The following is a 22,592-nucleotide window of genomic DNA, read 5'->3' as shown; positions in this document are numbered from 1 at the left end:
CACAATGAGTACCAAACAAACAACAAGTACCAGGACAACATTTTTGCGTCAAAATACAGTGAGTACCAAATTCGACGAGTTTTGAAGCAGTCAAGTACTGTACAGTACCACTGTATTTAATAATAATAATAATAATAATAATAATTTTATTTATATACCGCCCTTCTCCCGAAGGACTCAGGGTGGTGAACAGGGCAAACATATAAAAATACAAAAATACCAAAGTTAAAAAAGAATTAAATACAATGCCCATGCTAAAACAATAGATAGATATATTAAAAAACAACAGTAAAAACCCAACCCATCCCCCATCAGGCCAGGCCGGCTTGTTTGAATAAGTGAGTCTTCAGATCGCGTCGGAAGGAGCGAAGGTCGGGCGCCATCCGGAGCTCGACCGGCAACCGATTCCATAAATCCGGAGCAATTATTAATTGTCCACATGTATATTCTTATTATGATTAATGACAAGTTGGGAATCAAAATGGCTTTGATCAAGGGCCTTCACCACTTTTTGGGCCAACTGGCATATGTGATACTATCATATCACCTTCTGTGTACGTAAAAGTCATTCTCCAAATCCTTCCTATATATTTCATCAGTGAGTTAACATGAAGTAGAAATCACATTTGATATACTATTTTGGGGGATTAGAACAGGGCTAGAAACTTGAAATTTAACTATCTGGGAATCTGAAAAAATATTTCTCTCTCTCTTTGTTTGTGTGTGTGTTTGTGTGTGTGTTTGTGTGTGTGTGTGTGAGAGAGAGAGAGAGAGAGAAAGAGAGAGAGAGAGAGAGACAGAGAGACAGAGAGAGACAGAGAGACAGAGAGAGAGAGACAGAGGTCTTAATTTAATCCCAAATTTTACTAGATGTCTAAAATAACATGCAAACTTAAAATCAATAAAGTGATTGAAAAAAATATGTTCTGGATTGGGTGATATATTTTTCACTCAATGCTACAAGACACAGATGTACAGTAACAATTCAAATTACAGCTTCATCTTCTAAAATTTCATCAGCATTATCCAAAATAATAGCTTCCAAATAGTAATATCATTTATTGTTCACATATTTTATTTAAATAGCCTTTTACAGCTACAATATCAGTGTTCCATATAATATTTTTTATAAATGGGGATGCCAGCTGCTGTACCCAGAATAGTTGGCCATTAAGTCAATAAAGGTAAAAAGCAGAAGGAATAAGTAAATTTTCCTAGTGTGAAAAATTACAGGAATATGCATTGAGCTAAATCTCAGAGTTTCCATTTCCTTGGCTAACAACAACCATGAATGGGGGAACTCATCCATAAATAACTGGACTAGCTCTGGTTTTATACTGTATGACTCAATTTACCCTTACATCTGGCTTCAATATGTTTTCGGAATCAGCATTAAGTTGACTGAGGGTAAATTGGGCATTCCTACAATATTTTCTCTCCTTCAGTGAGTTTAGTCTGAATTACAGGGAGTTCACCTCTGCAGCTATTTCTAAATGTTTAAAAGCAAAATTCTATGGTGCTTAATAAAAATTATTTTCCTATTAACAATACATGATTTGTAAAAGCAGTTTCCATTCTACAAAACTGATACTTAATTGTATAGAATACTTAAATGCATGTACTGGAATAAAATAAGTCCAAACATCTCTATCACCCTCACCATAGTGCTAATGGACTGCAAAATCCGTTTTTTCAATTAAAGTTAGTGACCATGCTACATCCTAGCTTATAGATTGCAAATAACATCATAAATCCAAATACATTGATTTTTTTAAATAAAATTATTTCCATTATTCCCCACAAATCCTCACCCATTAGCAAAGCTTAACAGCAATCAAGAATACATTACAATGGAATGCAGAAAATGTAACTTTCACAACTGTAAAATAAAGTACAAGTAAAAACAATAAACTGATGCCATCATTCTCCATAAGCTCTCTAAATAATTCAGCTTTTAAAAGCTTACAGAAAGTCAAATATGTGGAGTTAATCTGATTTCCGGGCAGAAGCTGTTCTGCAAGAGGCTGTTATCCATAATGATTTTTCAAATATTTTACTCGATAAAATACTTTATTTAATAAAAAATAAAATAGAAAATAAAATAATAAGTAAAAGAATAACACTGAGCCATGCTATTCTATGTGAGAACAGAAGATGTAGGGACCACAAGAACAGGGAAGCTTTTTTTGTGTGTGTGAGGTCCATTTCATTTCCTGTTCAATCCTTCAACATTTTCCATAGCAAAAAGTTTTGCTTCATGACTGGAGTGGGGAGGGCAAGTGAGAAAAGATGCATCAGGATGCACACAGTGTCCCTAACCTACTTTTGGGTGATATCATAGAATAAATACAAGAAAGGTGAAGTTGTACCCTGGCATTGTTTTGATGTCATTGTGGCTTGTTAATTGTTTTGATGTCATTGTGGCTTGTTAATTGTTTTGATGTCATTGTGGCTTGTTAATCTGTCATTGTTACTTCCCACCCAGTCCCTCCAGATCCAGTCTCTTATAGTTTCCACACCAAAATAGTCTGCCCCAGTCTAAATTCACAGTGTATCACTAAATATCACTAGTGTAGTATAATAATTCCCAAGTGATTTTATATAAATATACAGATCATGGATAAGAGGACAAGTCCTCTTATGCTCCATACTGAAGCAATAACAGGCTTGTTCTTCCCCTATAACTACCAACCTAAGTTAAACCAGTGTGACTTCCAACCCTTGCAGGGAAACTTGAAAGTTCCAGAAAATTAATAGAATGGGACTTTCACTGTATCCAAATTTGGTCACCACAATATAAAAAGGATGTTGAGACTCTGGAAAGAGTGCAGAGAAAAGCAACAAAAATGATTAGGGGGCTGAGACTAAAACATATGAAGGATGGTTGCAGGAATTGGGTATGTCTAGTCTAGTGAAAAAAGGACTAGGAGCAGTGGTGGGATTCAGCTGGTTTGCACCACTTCAGCAGAACCGGTAGCTCATTTTTTGTTGCCCAGGCCCAGAGTGGACTTCCGGAAGCGGCATCCACACAGAGAACCGGTTATTCACATATTTGAATCCCACCACTGACTAGGATTGACATGATAGTAGTGTCCAAATATTTGAGGGGCTGCCACAAAGAAGAGGAGGTTAACCTATTTTCCAAAGCAGCAGAAGGCAAGACAATAAGCAATGGATGGAAGCTAACTAAGGAGATAAGCCACCTAGAACTAAGGAGAAATTTCCTGACAGTCAGAACAATCAACCTATGGAAGAGCTTGGCTTCAGAAGTTGTAGGTGCTCTATCACTGAAAGCCTTTAAGAAGAAACTGGATGGCCATTTGTCTAAAATGATATAGGGTCTCCTGCTTGAGCATGGGTTGGACTAGAAGACCTCCAACTCTGTTATTTTGTTATTCATATTTTCCCAGAGATAATTCATGAAGCAACTTTGGAATCCAGTTGAACAAATCCTGCTTGGCAAGTGCAAAGCAATCAGAAGAAGTATGGTTTCAACCTACTGGTTATGGTCATACTACAGAAAACGTCTCAGTCTACACAAGGTCAAAATCCCAGCTGACATTGCGACATACCATCTTCCATTTGACTTGGCTGTACCAAATTGGCATCAGTACCTGAATGAATATGAATGACTTCAAAGAAACCATGAAAACATATGGACAGAATGCAGGATTATTACCTCTCGTGGCTAATCATTTTAAATGCTATTTGTCAGTTCTTACTCCCTTTCTTGGATCTTATGGTAGGCTCCATATTATACATAGAGTGCACATTAAATATCAGGAAATCTGGCAACTTTGCAATTTGTTTGAAATTCTTCCTTTTAAAAGGTAGAAATGCATTTTTTAAAAAGCCAAGGATTTCAGTTGGCTGAACAACCAGAACAAAAAAGTAGGGAAGTTTTTACATTTTCACTTTTGAAAGATCAATATCAAGAACAACTTGATATTTTAAAGCATATTTTGCAGAAAACTGGTGCCAAAAATTAGCATAAATTATTTCCAGGGTTAATAGATGAAAAGGCATAACTGGCAAAGAAACAGAATTAAGTATAAAATGGTAGAAACATATGAGCTGTACAACCATTTTCATGAATTAGACAATTAGAGTGAAGCTATTTCACATATCTGTCAAAATAAACTTGCAGAGCCATCAAGACCTTTCAAATGTAAGCAGGCTTTTCCCAGCTATCTATAAGGGTCAGGTGCCTTATTTTATATTCAAAGTGCAAAGAAATACACAGTGTTTAGTTAAAGTGGAATTAAATACTTGTGCTATTACACAACTATTAGTGTAATAGCACAAGTATCCTTAACAAGGAGATAATGACCAATTTATATGCTTTTAAAGGAAGGACCAAATTCATAGAGAATATGGGTACTAAGTTGGATGACTGCACTTCCTGTATCACACGTTACAAACTTAAATATTAATTTTTGGAAAGTAACAGTGGAAGGGAATTATTATCCTTTATCCTATTTCTGTGCCTGAATACATCTGGTTGACCACAATGTGTTCTTAATTACAGCATTCAGTTGAAATCTGCACATCATTAAAAGCAAAAGAAGTTGTTACCTTCTTCCCTTATCTGATCTGTTTTTTACCAGTAGTTTACTGGAGTTTTAAGGTCAATATGAGCCTGACTTTGATGGAGTGAAAGAATCCTATGAACTGTTGAAATAGGGGTTTTTTATGGATATTAAAACAGCAGATCTTACTGTAAAGGCATGATTTTCTAATACAGTTTGTTATTGTACAATATTAAGCTTCCATTCTACTTTAAAATTATTTTTATTATGATCGTTTTTATATTTCATTACCAGCAGTTGTGATTCATCTACTGTGGGTAATAAGTGTTCAAAGGACATGACCAAAAACATTTAACAAGTACAACAGAATCACCAAAATAACAAAAGTGACTCAGTGCAAAATAACACGATCAGCCAAACTGTAAATGATCCATCTGCTTAATAATATCCAAATGTAATACAGGAAATGATACTCTAAGTGCCTTGCTCCAATTTTATAAAATACTGTACATTTCGTATGATTGTTGAATTTAATTTGAGTTTCTGAATAGTCAACCAATTGGGGTATTTATCAATTGCTTCCTATCCTACTTAATCAAATTTCCGGTCAGATGTTCACAGGGTGCAGTAGACATCAATATTTTTAACACCTTAATAGTCAAATTTAGAAAAAGCTGTGTTAATAATTTGCCTATCTTTGTTCTTTCTGGCACTTAAAGTTTTACTCAAAATAACAGAAATTGAATAGTTGATCATTGAATATGAAAATCAATATCATTTCACACATAGAATTTTGTCTTAAAGTTAATATGTCTTTTGAACTAACAAATCTATTAATCTTGTCCATAATGGAATATATCACTATTCTTCAACGACTACTAGCGAGGTTATATGGTGATCATATTTAAAATCGCTTGAATGAATTCTCACACAATCCATCCATACAAGTAACTTCCATTAAACAAATATAACATTAACTAGACATTTTAATCTATTGTACAGTGAGGTTAATATTTAAGCATCATTATATCTCTATTATTTCTGGTAGGCCTACTTACCCTATTTAGGCTGCAAAAATATAAATTGTCACTAGATGGCAGCAAATAGTTATTGTTACTGTATGTCTTTGTTCTCTGTTGGCATCTCTGTTGGCTGCCCTTGAGGACCACTCGGAGGCTTCAACTGGTGCAGAATGCGGCCGCGCGAGTTGTGATGGGGGCTTCCCGATACTCCCATGTAACACCTCTACTCCGCAAGCTGCATTGGCTTCCGGTTGCCCTTCGGGTGAGATTCAAGGTGCTGGTGATGACCTATAAAGCCCTAAATGGCTTGGGTCCGGGTTATCTGAGGGAACACCTGCTGCCGGCATCAAGCTCCCTTCGTCCCGTGCGCTCCCACAGGGAGGGCCTTCTCAGGATACCGCCGGTTAAGGAATGCCGGCGGGTTATTCCCAGGGGAAGAGCGTTCTCTGTGGGCACGCCGGCCCTATGGAACCAACTTCCCATGGAACTTAGGACTGCCCCCGACCTTCGCTCATTCCGCAGGGACCTGAAAACTTGGCTCTTTGAGCTGTCTGGCCCAGGCTGAGGGGTTTTAATTTTTATTGGGTTTTAGTTTTAAATTTCGGGGACTTCATTTAATTAATTGTTTTAATCTGATTTTAATTTTTGTATGTTTGTTTTAATCCTCCCTGTACACCGCCCTGAGTCCTCCGGGAATAGGGCGGTATATAAATTTAATAAAATAAATAAATAAAATAAAATAAATCTCATGGCCCTTTGGATTTTTGCTTCCCAGAAGAAGTTGGACAGCAAAGAAATTCTAATAATAAAATAATAATAACTGGACAAAAATACAAAATCAAGTGTAAACATCTGGCTGACTATGTCACTATCTATAATAATAAAAGGTCTGGATAGTGGACATTGTAATACCTGGAGACTGCATAATAGAAGGGAATTGGAGAATAATCATAAAATGCAAAGACATGCAAATAGAAGTAGAGCAATTGTGGGGGGGGGGAAGAAAAAATAGTACCAGCAGTAATAGATTCTTTGGGTGCAATCCAAAATCATCTGAAGCAGGATTTTTCAACCTTTTCACCCATTGTACCACTTTTAGGATATGGCAACATCCGAGTACCACCAGTCGCCTAGAAAAGTGTCAAAACCTTGACCAAAAAAATAAAGGGAAAAAAGAGATGAAGTACAGATAGTCCTCGACTTACAACAGTTTGCTTAGTGACTGTTCGAAGTTACAATGGAACTGAAAAAAGTGCCCCCCCAAGCCACAGCAAGACACCTGCCTGCCTGTCTGGCGGCACTCTTCCTCCTGTCCGAGGTTTTCATTGTTGTGAGCATTTCTGTCGAGGATTGGCAGTGGGGGTGGTGTGGGGGGTGAATTTGGTTTTTATTTCCCCCACCCTCTTGCTAGGTGGTTGCAGCAGGTTTTGGTCACTTCATATGACCCTGGGATAATGTGACCGTTATAAATATGAATCAGTTGCCAAGCATCTGAATGTAAATCACAAGTTCCTGGATATGCTGCAACATTCCAGCTGATCGGTGCTTCTTTTGGGCTCAGCAAAAGTGCCAGGATCAACGCCAAGCTCCAGCTGGAGCCTGGCGCTGATCCTGGTGCTTCTGCTGAGCCCTGACAGCCCCGAAGAAGCACCAATCAGCTGGAAAACAGCCCTGATCCTGGCACTTCTGCTGAGCCCTGACAGCCCTGCAGCTCCAGCCATCTCTCGCTCAGGCTTGTGCGGTGCTGCCACCGGTTCAGCTCATTCCCCTCTCCCACTACCACTTTTCTACTATGGTTGTGTACCACCTGCCAGGTGCCAATGTACCACAGGTGGTACCCATACCACTGGTTGAAAAGCCCTGATCTGAAGCACCAGTTGAACACCCTTAACATTTGCAAAATCCCTATCAGTCAATTGCAAAAGACAGCTTTAGCTAAACTAGTTTACATCCTCTGAATACCATCAAACAACATCTGCCTATCCCAGGTCCTTGGGAAGGACTCAATGAGTGGATAAAATTATAAATCTAGTCTAAACATCTGGACTACTGTGACCAACCACAATATACAATTTCAGTAGTAACTGAAAATATTAGGAATCAATCTAATATTTCTTATATTTTATTCTCAGGAGTCATTATTTTACTATTTAATAAGAATAGAATTACTGTGCTGTCAATTTGAGAAGGAAGGACTCACTGTAGAAGAGCCTAATGCTGGGGAAGATTGAGGGCAATAAAAGAAGGGGACGACAGAGAATGAGGTGGCTGGATGGAGTCACTGAAGCAGTAGGCGTGAGCTTAAATGGACTCCAGAAGATGGTAGAGGACAGGAAGGCCTGGAGGAACGTTGTCCATAGGGTCGCGATCAGTCGGACACAACTTCGCAGCTAACAACAACAACAATTTGCAGAGTAGGAAAAGAAAAAGTTTGTATGGCATTATTTCACCTCATTTCTTCTCTGGTATTTACAATTTTAAGTGCAAAAATCTCAGAGATGTCAGTGAAGATGGTCAAAAAAGCCAAGTTGGCAGCCCAGGCATGTGACAGCCCATTTTTAATGTTTGCCATCGTAACTTTACTTACTACCTCCATGATAGACACCACCCAAAAGCCTTTCGTTGCCAATAAACCAAATATAATTGTTTAATTTATTGCAAGAAATAGTATACTACTATTTCACAGTACTTAAGAAAGTTGTATGTTTTATACCCTAAGTCATCTAATATTGGCATTTAATATTCACCAAGTTTTGAACTTTCTTAATATCTATTTGCGTTTTGCACAGTAATCTTAGTTTTGGCTGGAAGCTATCATTTTGTTTCTGAAATATGCTTTTGCTTTAGACTTATTGTACCTCCAGTTTCATCTTTATCAATAAGTGATATACGTCTATAATTTACAGTTTAAATTTGCAGTATTTTAAGTTAAAAGTGAGGCTAATTAAAAGAAGCACATTGTCTTTTTTTTTGTGTGTGAGCCTGGATGCCAGCTACTCCTTTTGTGAACTGACCGTGAGAAATTTAGTAGTACAGTAAGGAAGTATACTTCAGGATAATGTCCATGCCATGTTTGATTGTATGTGCTGACATTCAAATGTGCACTCAAATGCAAAGCTAACTTTTGTTACCATATATTAAAGTGAGAACAACCATCATCTCAGATAAGACTCTGGTATTGTTGCAAAATCTAGCTCTCTCCATGAAAAACATTTAAAATGGAATGTTTAAGAATCACTCACTATCCTTTCTTAGCAAAAGCCAGCTACAGTAGCATCCAATATCAATTGGCCCAGTACCTTGGCTAAACCTGTTCTTGAACTGTTTTCCTACCAAAAATTGCTATAGAAATAGAGATATGGCTTGAAATTTTATGTGTGCTTGCGTGTCTATCTATCTACCTACCTGTCTAGCTGTCTATCTTCCATTCAATTGTGTCTGATTCTTGGAGACTACCCAGACCTGTTTCTGCAGTTTGCCATTGCCTTTTTCCTAGGGCTGAGAGAAAGTAACTGGCCCAAGGTCACTTAGCTGATTTTGTGCCTAAAGCAGGACTAGAATTCATGATCTTCTAATTTCTACCCTGTTGCCTTAACCGCTACACCAAATGGCTTTCACGTTACATGTCATTAAATGATACAGTATGTGTTAATACAGTAGTATATTCAGACTGAAAAACACTGTGAAAATAGGACCCAAATGTAAGTTTGGGATTAATTCTGTCTGTCTGTCTGTCTGTCTGTCTGTCTGTCTGTCTGTCTGTCTGTCTGTCTGTCTGTCTGTCTGTCTATCTATCTATCTATCTATCTATCTATCTATCTATCTATCTATCTATCTATCTATCTATCTATCTATCTATCTATCTATCTATCTATCTATCTATCTATCTCTATCTGTCACTGGCTTGAACCTTGCCCACCTAGTGCAGCTGTCAAAACCCATTCCTATTTTATTTCATTTCATTTCTATTTCATCCCACTTTTCCTGGGTTTTGCCATGCTTCCAAGGGGGAGGGGGGGCTATGCCTGCAGGGCTATTGCTTTCACTTCCTCCTTTCACTACAATGTAATCCTTTATTTTGTTTATTGGGTCTGTATCCTGTTTCCTGCATTATCTCTCTCTCTGAACTCTATCTTTTAAACTGTCAGTTAAGAACAAAAGAGGAAATAAGGAATGTAACCTCAATGCCTGGTTTATGTCTACGCTCTCAGAGAAAGGTGTGAAGAAGCCGCTGACCCTCACTGTGTGATCTGGAGACGGGCTGATGTTATTTCCTCAGTTCCCACAATGGATGTAACACATGGGGATTGGCTATCCCACATCGGGCGGTCGATCTATGGGGTGGGGTCCTGCTTGGGGACACTATAATCTACTGCGCTGTTTGGGAAAATCTCAGATCCTGTCTATTATGCCTGCTATCACCTACTCTTAATAAAAGTTCCTGCTTGGAAGAAATTGTTTCCAAGAGTTCTGCTTTCTTAAGAAGGGCTTGAAGTGGGTCCTAACACCAGCAGTCTGTTCTCCAAGTGATCAACTAACTGCATAAGGAAGCCCACTAGTTCTTTACCACTATGGTTCAGGGATACATTTTAATTCTATGAAGACAGAAGCAAAGAATTCATTCAGCTTCTCTGCAATTTCCTTTTGTCCTCTCAATACAGCCTTAACTCTTCCAAAGGATCAGTGATCTCCTTGGCTGGCTTCCTGCTTCTAACATCTTTGAAAAATCTTTATTATCCGTCTTTTCACTATGGCAATCTGCTCCTCAAGTCTTTTTGCCTCACTTTTTTTGAATCACTAACTCATCTTCTAGGATATTTATGTATTCTTCACAGTTAGCTTCCTTAAGACTTTTCCTATTTATCATCACTTTCACTTGTGTGTTACAGCTGAATATTCTCTTGATACTTGTTGGAGAAACAATACTTTTGCCTAATAAATCTCATGTTGTTTTCTCAGCCCCAAGTTGGCAGCTTTTTTTTCTTTTTCAGCCAGTTAATTAAACTATTTATCAAATCGTTTTATTTATTCTTAAATGGGGGTAGTGATAAATTAGACCAAGATTATATCAAGCCCTGATGGATGAGAAGATAAAGATGTGGAGGCTGTTGTTTTAGCTGGAAACTCTTGACTATAGGTGTTACTGGGCACTGGCCCAAAATATCTAACAAGATTACAGCAATTAATGATGGATTTAAAAACAGTAAACTGTATGGGGACTGACAGCCAAGAATCTGCCCTTATTACCAAATTCTCCTTGAAAATTTATTGTCATTTGCATTCTGACATTTTCATCTTTATGTTTGTGATTATAGTAAAGCAAAAGAGAGCTGGTAATTCACCAGAATACAAACTGGAAAACTATGAGTTCTAATCCTGCTTTTGGATTAAATTCAGCAGGATGGCTTTGAGCCAGCACTGTCACTCAGCTCACAGGGTTGTGGTGAAAAGGAAGATGGCATATTAGATATGTTTGCCACCTTCCGTGTTATTTATAAAAATAATAAAAGAGGGATTAAATAAAGTATTGAACATATGAGTATAACATTATCCCTTTCTCTATATTTATGTGAGTATCTCTCTTTTCATATTGTATAATTACATAATAACGTTAATTTTCATGGAAGGATTTTTATTAGGGTTGATCATTAGGTTTGAATTATGGTCCAAATATTATATACTGTACATACTTCAATCACAAATTCCTCCCACAACAGGTGTCATATTGAACTATCTGCAATCCACCTCTTACTCTACAGATAATGGGACTCTGTTTCACAAGTCACACCAATGATGAAAAGAGAGAACATTTGTTGTTTCTATGACTTTATTGGAGTAGAGGTTTTACATTTATATCTGGCCTGGTTGCAGAAGTCATTTTGCAGAAAATTTAAAAGGTTTGTATTTCCACAAATAAAACCAAGCTACGGGTACATTAAGTGGAAGACACCTTCGTGATAATCAAGCACAACCAGGTCGGCTAAACCTATCAAAGAATCAACAACATCTTCGCAGACATCCAATTTACAATTGAAACCAAGAACAACGAACTGCCATTCCTGGATATACTTGTACCCAAAACCACCAATGGCCAACTTCTAACATCTGTGTACAGGAAGGCAACACATACAGATCAAATCCTCAACTTCCACAGCAACCACCCCAAATGCCACAAGCAAAGCTGCATCAGAACACTGTTCGGGAGTGCAACACCAAGGAAGCCAAATCATCAGAGCAAAAACACATACAAAGTCTTCGAGAGAAATGGATACCCACGAAACTTCATTTGGAGATCCCTACACACAAACAATGCAAACACCCAAAGCAACACAACACTGCAACAGGAACAACAATGACCAGGTGAATCACAATTCCCTATGTTCCATGCGCCTTTGGCATCTAGTCATGCCAGCCACATGACCACAGAGACGTCCTCGGACAAACGCTGGCTCTTCGGCTTTGAAACGGAGATGTTGTGATTCAGGGTCAGCCTGTGGGTTCGGCAGTTGGGTCGGATGACTCAGAGGAGGAGTGGGGTGTTGAAGAGCTTGCTGAGGGGGTTGGACAGCTTGATGAGAGCCCTCAGCCAGGCCCCTCTCATCTGGTCACGACGCAGACCCAGCTGTGTGAGCCTGACAGCGTGATGAAGATGACCCACAGCTGGCCCTGTTCAAGGACGCCCGACGCAGGAGGCAGTCAATCAGGAGTAAACAGAGGAAGGCAATGGGGCACCTCGGAAGGAGGCAGAGAGAAGCCACGCCCTGAACTGTATAAAAGGGGAATGCGTGGGAGGGCTGGTTTGCTGAAGGCAACCGCTTGAATGGTTCCTGTTTCATAGCTCCTGTTTCATGGTTCATGTCTTGTTTTGCTCTGTTTTATGTTAATAAATTTGGCAGGCTTAATTCCATCCTCTTGCCATTTGTAAAGGGGTTGTCCCTGCCTTTTCTGCAGGGCTGGTAGCAGGCTGGTACAGAACAGGAGATGAGTACCGGCCCCTAGATTTGGAAACGACTAGCATGCATGTGCAGGGGAACCTTTACCTTTACCTATTATGTACAGAATGTTTCAGAGATGACAGCAAGACTACTACACCAACATGACCTCACAGAAGCCCACAAACCAGCCTCAACCCACAGACAGACCCTGTCAAAACCTAAGGAGCAGACAGAAACAAACCAAAGATCAGGCGTCATATACCAAATCCAGTGCAGCAACTGTGAAAAGAAATATATGGGCCAAACAGGAAGAAAACTGTCTATCATACTGCACAAGCACTCTCTGGCTATCAAAAAATATGAGCCACTATCCCTCATGTCTGTCCACGAAGACTCAGGACAAAAGTTTGATCTAACTGGGACCACAGTTGTAACCCATGCAAAATCAAGGGGAGAAAGAGAATTCCTCGAAACAGACACAATGACATCGACCCAGTCTACCAACTGCTGAGAACCAAAGACCTACTTCAATTGCAATCCCAAAGGCAGTATTTAAAACAATCAGGCACCCCACCACACAGCAAAAATCACAACCCCCCCCTCCAACAAGAAACCAGACTACATCTCAACAACAAGAGCCATCCATCCAAACAACCCGAAACCAGACCGTGACTTTGAGGCAACCAAATTAAAAAACACCATTTGCATCACACAGATGATACTTAAACACCAAGGACTATGGCCTAGCAACAACAACCAGCCAATCAAACAGCCCAAAACCAAACCATGACTCAGCAACATCCAGACAAATAACACCTACACCAATTTACATCACACAAAAAGGTATTTAAAAGGCCAGTGCTCTGACAGATGAGCACACTTCAAAGCGCACTGAAGATATTTCCCCAAATGGAGAAGAAATGTTTGCAGCCAAATTGCCAAGCTTGGAGATGAAACCAACAGCCCAGCTACCAACCCGAGCTACTAATATTCAAACACATCTCAACGAACTTTACAGTTGGGTTCTCTTGGCATCAGGATTAACACTGAGACATTAATAAGATGTTCTGCAGTTATTTCACTCCACGTCTCCAGAGAGGCTTCCTCATTGCAAAGGTTCAGAAGGAGGGGGTTACCTTGTGATATTTGTATTCTGCATAGGATTTAAACTCAGAGGGGTTGGAAACTGGAGATTTCCTGGGTCTTGGGAATGCTGATGTCTCTGTTCTGTACCAGCCTGCTACCGGCCCTGCAGAAAAGGCAGGGACAACCCCTTTTACAAGAAGGCAACAGGCTGAAATTACGCCTGCCAAATTTATTGCTACAAAAACAAATAGAACAAGACACGAACCAAGAAACAGGAGCTTTTCAAGCGGTTGCCTTCAGCAAACCAGCCCTCCCACGCATTCCCCCTTAAATACAGTTCAGGGCGTGGCTTCTCTCTGCCTCCTTCCAAGGAGCCCCATTGCCTTCCTCTGTTTACTCCTGATTGACTGCCTCCTGCGTCGGGCGTCCTTGAACAGGGCCAGCTGTGGGTCATCTTCATCCACACTGTCAGGCTCACACAGCTGGGTCTGCGTCGTGACCAGATGAGAGGGGCCTGGCTGGGGGCTCTCATCAAGCTGTCCAACCCCCTCAGCAAGCTCTTCAACACCCCCCTCCTCCTCCTCCTCTGAGTCATCCGACCCAACTGCCGAACCCACAGGCTGACCCTGAATCACAACAGTCTCCATTTTGATTGATCTACCTCGTTTCTTTGTTCTGGCTGTTTTGGATTTGGTACCTGCCTGGGTTGTAGTTGATACCCATCTCAGTGAATCAGTTAATGGCTGTTTTGTTGGAGTACCAGACTTTAGCATTCTCTGACTTTCAGCTGTTTGCCTAATCTATAATTCCAATATTCTCCAAGCAAAATATGTAATTAGTTTAAATTGTTGGGTATTTGCAGTCTTGCTCCTTTCTTGCAATTTAGTGTTCTTTAATTCATTGATATATTTGGCATCTTGTTTTTCCTATATAAAACTGTGTACTATCCAAGCAGTTAACTATATATGTGATATTGATTCCATCTTGGTGGGGTGTGGAGTTTTTAGATTTGCACAAATTTTAGATTTGCTCTTTTTGGGGACCCACTGAGATATCACATGCCTGGAGTAGCCTACTAATGTGTTATGATGAATTTTTTAACGTATGGAAGCATTTTGTTTTCTATTTTGTTTCTAGGTTTTTTAAAAAAATGAAAATAGGAAACCAGGAAGGTGATAGTTTGTAATGTGCACAGCAGATGTTCCAGAAACGTTTTTTTGTGACCGCAGAATATAATATAATAACAGAATCTTGAAGATTTCTACCTACTTCATTTTCTCCTAAACAAAATAAGGTATGTAGGTTATTATGAGCTTATTTCTCATATTTTGTGGGTGCTCCAACACTGGAAGGTTTTAAGAAAACTTGTCTGAAATGGTGTAGAGTTTTCTGCTTGAACAAGGAATTGGACTAGAAGAACTCCAAGGTCCTGTCCAACTCTGTTATTTTGTTTTTCTATTATTCTGTTAAGTTCGCAGTAAAATGGTCATTTTTTATATTTTATGATTTGAAGCAATTGGGCAATTATGGGTTCCCTAATCTTGCTATAGACAATGCTCTCAAGAATATCTTCTTTAAAACAAGCATGACATGACTCTCCTTCAGTTCACGGATTCTCTAATGAAATAACATTATTTTTTGAAGTCTCAACAAATTAAGGACAGTAATGTTCAAATATATTTTTACCTGTGAATATGCAAGAAATAGTGACAAATCTTACGTTATTATGCTTACTTAGCTAAGTGGTTCTTAATATGTAGGATGTCAGATTTGAGAAATTCTAGTTTTCTCATTTTGTAAATGTTTTATTAACCAACTCTGAATGTTATGTATACAGTAAGAATGGATCATGAAATAAATGGAACTGCAATGTTATATGTGGCAAGATTATATAGAGTTTTTGGAATTGGTGGTATTTTTTTTCTTACACCTGACACCTTGATTTCCACCTTCATATGTAAGAAAGAACTTCTCATCAAAAAACAGCTTTGAAAATGATATGTACATTAGCCCATTTGAGATACCTTGGTTCAAAAATTGTTGTCCTACAATGCACCATTTCACCTAGTTAATGATAAAGACAATGAAAGTTTTAGTAGTATATAGATGAAGAAAAATCTGAGTGTTCATTTCTGATTTACCTTTCAGAACAATTATTTGTCTTTCTCTATCCCTGTGTGCAGGCATATGTGTGCATTTGTATGTGTAATATTCTTTTTGTATCAATAATATCCATGACCCAGTAGGAAGAAGGATGAAGTGTGTTTATATTGGCAACTGCTTATCCTTTTAATGTATTCCTAACACACCTGCCAATCTGGTTGCAATATTGAATCTGCTTTATAGTTCCAAATAAAGCAGGAGACAAGTTGTTTCTTTGGTGCTGCACATATGTGGAAAACCTTTATGTGAACTGATCTTTTATCTGGCTACCAAAGACTAACACTGCTTTGCATTTTCACAAAGTGGAAAATATTAAAAGCCTAAAAATAAATAAGATGAAATATTGCTCTGCAGAGTCTTCTTTAGAAGAATAAATATGTATTATTTTGTAGACAGTTGGGTTACAAAACAATAGTGGGATAAATAAGCAAGAATTGCTTCTTTCTCTTGGTCTTCTGAAGAAGTTTATTTTTTTCTTGATAGACTGTTTTTAGGATATTGCTTAAAGTGACTCACACTTAGCCCCTGATCCTATAATCAGCTCCGTGTGACTGAAATCTTTGAGTTGTTTGTTTTCATTGAGCCATGAAAGGTATTCTGTTTTATCTGCATCCCACATGCTGACACAGTGTTATGTTATAGTTTGCCTCTTTACAGAATAACAAGGAAAGCTATATTAAGAAAATATATAGTGACAAATCTTAAGAGTGAGTTAGAGCAAAAGCATGTAAATAAAGAAAAAGGAGGTAAAGAGCAATTAATACCTTGTTCTCTAATGAAACTTAACACTTGGAAGTGTTTGAAGATTTATTTATGTTGGTCCACATGATGTTGCATTTATAACGTTCACAGGAGAACTCTTCTATAAAGGGCAGATTTGCTTTAATAAGATGCCATTGAGTAGGATGGTCAGTTTGAACATTTTGAAATTGAATATTTCTTTTACTATTTTGGATTAATCTTTCAGTGAGTTTCTTACATGAAATCCAAGTGGTAAAGTAGACTTCCACTTATTGAACAAGAGATCCTTGTCATCAGCAACCCTCATGCCACCCTAATATTACTTTAGACTGAGGAAGTTGTGGAAGCCAGAAAGCTGATCAATTCTCTACATTCTCTTGAATTGATGGAAATTATTTTTTTGTTGAGCAGCCGGATCTTGTGACATTAAAGAGTCCCTCTTTGAGGAATATGGGCAGTTCAGAACTGAAAAATAAATCTGATTAATGACTATATTAGGGATTTCATTTGACTGTTTATTGAATATCATTTTTAAGCATAAGGAAATAAATATGTTTATATGCCTACTCTTCCAAACAATAAGAAGAAAAGCATTAATTTATACACATGTGCACACATGCACACAACTTAAAAGAAAAATGAAAACAGCTATTCATCTCCCATGACTTTGTGTGAATGTGTCCACCGATCTAAGGGGACTTGAAGGTTACAGTACCTGATAACACAGATGCCAGGTCCGTGGTTAACAAAGCTCCCCTTGTTAGGGATTTAGTTGAGGGTGAGCATGCGGACCTGGCTTGCATCACGGAGACTTGGTTGGGCCCAGAGGGTGGGGTCCCTTTGGTTGACCTTTGCCCACCAGGCTTCCGGGTGCTACACCAGCCTCGAGCTCAGGGTAGGGGTGGGGGTGTGGCGGTGATCATTAGGGAGACCTTATGTCCGCGGGAGACCACCGTTCCTCAGATAGTCGGGTGTGAGTCTCTCTTTGTGAGATTTGGTTCTGGGGCGCAGTTGGGCTTGCTGCTCGTGTACATTTCGCCTAGTCGCGTAGCGGCAGCCCTGCCCGAGCTGCTCGATATCCTCTCAGGGTTGGTGGTTGAGTTCCCCAAACTTATAGTTTTGGGAGACTTCAATCTACCATCCCTGGGAGGCTCATCTGAGCCCGCTCGGGAGTTCATGGCTTCCATGACGGCCATGGACCTGACGCAGGTAATTTCTGAACCAACTCATGAGGGAGGCCACACCCTTGACCTGATTTTCTTATCTGGACGGTGGTTGGATGATCTTGGTGGGGGCTTTCCATTTATTATGCCCCTGTCATGGACCGATCATCACCTCCTGCGGCTGGTCTTCCATTTTGCCACCCCCCGCCGTGGGGGTACGGAGCCAATTAGATGGTACCGCCCCAGATGCCTAATGGATCCTGATAGATTCCAAGCGGCGCTGGGGTCCCCACCTGCCTCCATTGCTCACAACTCGGCGGATGCCTTAGTGGAAGCCTGGGAAAGGGCAGCCACTGAGGCACTCGACCGGGTTGTACCCTTGCGGCCCCTGACCCGGTGCAGATCCCAGCGAGCTCCATGGTTCTCCGCGGAGCTCCGGGAGATGAAGCGTCGGAAACGGGGCCTAGAGAGCTGCTGGAGGTCCAGCCGATCTGAACCCGACCGATTGCGGTTAAGAACCTATATTAGGTCTTATCTCGCTGCGATGAGGGAGGCGAGGTGTAACTACTTCTCCACCCTCATCGCGTCCGCAGATAATCGCCCGGCCGCCTTGTTTAGGGTGACTCGCTCCCTTCTTAATCAGGAGGTGAGGGAGGATCCCTTGCAGGGTCGTGCCGAGGAGTTTAGTCAACATCTGTCGGATAAAATCGCTTGGATTCGGACCGGTTTGGACTCCAGCTGGGCAGAGTCTGGCGATCAGGACACGGGCGGTCCTGTCAATGTTATCTGGGAGGAGTTTGATTCTGTGACCCCTGATGAAGTGGACAGGATTATGGGGAAGCTGAGTTCCACCACATGTTTATTGGATCCGTGCCCTTCTTGGCTGGTTTATGCAGCTAGGGAGAGGACACGAGGCTGGCTCCAGGCGGTTATATCTGCTTCTTTGAGCGAGGGTTATTTCCCCACCGTCTTGAAGGAGGCGGTGGTGAGACCTCTCCTCAAGAAGCCTGCCTTGGACCCAGCTGTATTGAACAACTTTCGTCCAGTCTCCAACCTTCGCTTTCTTGCGAAGGTTGTCGAGAGTGTGGTGGCGCATCAGCTCCCTCTGGTCCTGGATGAAGCGGATTATCTGGACCCTTACCAATCGGGTTTCAGGCCTGGGCACAGCACGGAGGCGGCATTGGTCGCTCTGGTGAATGATCTCTGGAGGGCTCAGGATAGGGGATATTCCTCTGTCCTAGTCCTATTAGACCTCTCGGCGGCTTTCGATACCATCGACCATGGTATCCTGCTGCGGCGTCTCAGGGGACTGGGAGTGGGAGGCACGGTTTTTCAGTGGTTCTCCTCCTATCTCCTGGGACGCTCGCAGTCGGTGTTGGCAGGGGGGCAGAGGTCGACCCCTAGGACTCTCGCTTGTGGAGTTCCTCAGGGGTCGGTCCTCTCGCCTCTCCTGTTCAACATCTATATGAAACCGCTGGGTGAGATCATTCGTGGTTTTGGAGTTGGGTATCATCAATATGCTGATGATACCCAACTTTTTATTTCGACCCCAAACCACCCCAGTGATGCCCTCGATGTGATGTCCCGTTGCCTGGAGGCGGTTCGGGTCTGGATGGGGAGGAACAGACTTCAACTCAACCCTGACAAGACTGAGTGGCTGTACATTCCGGCTTCCCGGGACACCTGGGATGTTCCATCTCTTTCTATGGGGGGTGAGCTTTTACCCCCTGTGGATAGGGCTTGCAACTTGGGAGTCCTCCTAGATTCACGACTCACTTTGGAGGATCATATAGTGGCCGTGACTAGGGGGGCTTCTGCCCAGGTTCGCCTGGTGTGCCAGTTGCAGCCCTATCTGGACCGGGAGGCCTTATGTACGGTCACTCATGTGCTCGTGACCTCTCGCCTAGACTACTGTAATGCTCTCTACATGGGGCTTCCCTTGAAGACTACTCGGAGGCTCCAACTGGTACAGAATGCGGCCGCGAGAGTTGTCTTGGGAGTTTCCCGGTACTCCCATGTTACACCTTTGCTCCGTGAGCTGCATTGGTTACCAGTTGTCTTCCGGGTAAGGTTCAAGGTTTTGGTTATGATCTTTAAGTCCCTACATGGCATGGGTCCGCGATACCTCGAGGACCACCTGCTGCCGGCGTCGACTCCCCTCCGCCCTGTGCGCGCCCACAGAGAGGGCCTCCTCAGGGTGCCTCCTGTCAAGGAATGTCGACTGGTGGCCCCCAGGGGGAGGGCCTTCTCTGTGGGTGCTCCGGCATTATGGAACCAACTGCCGGTTGAGCTCCGGATGGCATCAGACCTCCGATCCTTCCGTCGTGGGTTGAAGACCCATTTATTTGAACTAGCGGGTCTGGCCTGATGGGGGTATATGGGTTTTTATAGGCTTGTTTTATCATTCTTGTTTTAACTTGGGCATTGATTTAATTGTTTTTTAATTTTTGTATTGTTATTTATATTTATGCCCTGTGAACCGCCCTGAGTCCCTTAGGGAGAAGGGCGGTATAGAAATCTCAATAAATTAAAATTAAAATTAAATGTTGTAAGCATATCCAAAGAGTTGTCTGCACAAATCACCTTTCTTGGTAAAGTTTAATCATTTTGTTATAAAATGGTTGTTCAAATTAATTTGAATTTCCCAATACTGTATGGAATATAAATATTGTAGAACAAAATCTGAGTAGTGTAAACAGAGAGCTTTGTTAATATGGATTGTATACACACATGCCATAGACATCCAGGAAAAATGAGAATAAAGGCATGCTTCATCACATCAATCACCAAATATCTCCTTTTTTCCAGCCCATGGATGTCCATGATACAAACACATTTTAATAATATCCAAAGGAAATCTTCTTAGTTTAACCTTAAGAAACTGCCTGTTGCCAGTTATTCTTGAAAGAATATTGGCACTTGGGTTAAAATTTACAGATTTATTTACCTGCAGGATATTTTCCAGTGTCATAAAGATTGCTTTGTTCTCCACCCACATTAAACACTATCTGAGATTGGGTGTCATCCAAATATGACTTACAGCTGCAACTATTTTGGGACTGGTCTAGGAACAGTGACATTTGATAAATGAAGATAAACAGTGAACATATTTCAGCCTTTTTCAAACACAGAAAAGAAAATGACAGAAGATATCTTTTCAAAGAGATTAATGATTCTGGCTAGGTATATTGCTTGCTGTTAGCGTAGAGATCTGAACATTTTTGTGATTATTGAATTTGTTACTAATGTCACATACCATAATTAGATTAGAATATTTAAATTTTAGCTCATTTCTACCTCATTTTCAAGGGAATGTATGTAATTTTAAGCCTATTTCTATGGGGTACACAACTCCATGCAGAACCAAAGATGAGTTCATTTGTTTTAGAACCAGAAAACTTTTGAATCAAAATTCACTCTGTTGGAATTAAACTTAGACTGGTTCCAATAACAAATTCCAAGCAACAAGACAGAACTTCAGCTGTAGCCCTTGGTAAACATGGGATGGAAATATAAAACTATCATTAGCATGTTTAAATATGTGTTATGTATGGGTACACTTTGAGATCAAGCTACTAAATTTCATTTTTAATGTGTGCCATTTTGACCACAATAAAAATAGACAATAAAGGTTTTCTTTCTTTCTTTCTTTCTTTCTTTCTTTCTTTCTTTCTTTCTTTCTTTCTTTCTTTCTTTCTTTCTTTCTTTCTTTCTTTCTTTCTTTCTTTCTTTCTTTCTTTCTTATGGCAGACATCATCATTCCATCCCAACTGTTAAGGTAAAGGTAAAGGTTCCCCCGCACATGCGTGCTAGTCGTTTCCAACTCTAGGGGTCAGTGCTCATCTCCGTTTTAAAGCTGAAGAGCCAGCTCTTCAGCGCTTGTCCGAGGACGTCTCCGTGGTCATGTGGCCGGCATGACTAGATGCCAAAGGCGCACGGAACGCTGTTACCTTCCCACCATAGTGGTCCCTATTTTTCTACTTGCATTTTTACGTGCTTTCGAACTGCTAGGTTGACAGAAGCTAGGACGAGTAACAGGCACTCACTCTGTTACGCAGCACTCGGGATTCGGGGTTTTTCCTGCATAGAATTGAAGGTGTAGGAGCTCCTACACCTTCAATTCTACGCGGGGAAAAACCCGAATGACCAAAGATCCACATACAAACACCCGCGAAAACCTCAAAACACACACACACACACACACACACACACACACACACACACACACACACACATATATATATATATATATATATATATATATATATATATATATATATATATATATATATATATATATATATATATATATATATATATATATATATATATATATATATATATAAATTTTAGATTGCTAACAAAGAATTAAAGGGAGACTGATATGCATTTCAAACTTATTTGTTTTCATCAGTCAGCCATACCCTTCTGAGATTCGAACCTGGGCTGATTGCACATTAGGCAGTTGTTTTAACCTCTAAATAGTTAACAAGCATTTAACATATATATATATGTTATATATATATGCAATAAAGAAGATTTTTTTTCTTATATCTCGGAGTTCATTGTTTTTATTTTTACTGATTTCATATATATATATTGTTAGCAATCCCAAAAAAATTTACACAAATATGAGCTGTCACTGCTGTGACTACTGCCTGTGGATGGCCTTGGGTTAGGCTGAAACAGGAAATAAGATTTGTCCCGTGTTTGGGGCCTAGCAAGGTATTCTAAAAATTTAACAAACACTTAATGTATGTATAATATAGTCTATGACTCTTATCATCCCTTGTGTTAATCTCTAGAAGTTGTAACAATCCATCTTCTTTCAGTTAATCTTCAGCCTCCTGCCAATCAACCAATGGTATTTTTTCTCCCTCCATCTTCTGTATCACTCATTTTCATATTTTCAAATTCTTCCTCCTGTATCTCCTCTTTCATTTCTACCTTGTG

The sequence above is a fragment of the Vipera berus genome, assembly GCF_964194415.1.
Source record: "Vipera berus genome assembly, chromosome: 7".
Taxonomy (NCBI): Eukaryota; Metazoa; Chordata; class Lepidosauria; order Squamata; family Viperidae; genus Vipera; species Vipera berus.
This window is presented reverse-complemented; position numbering follows the sequence as displayed.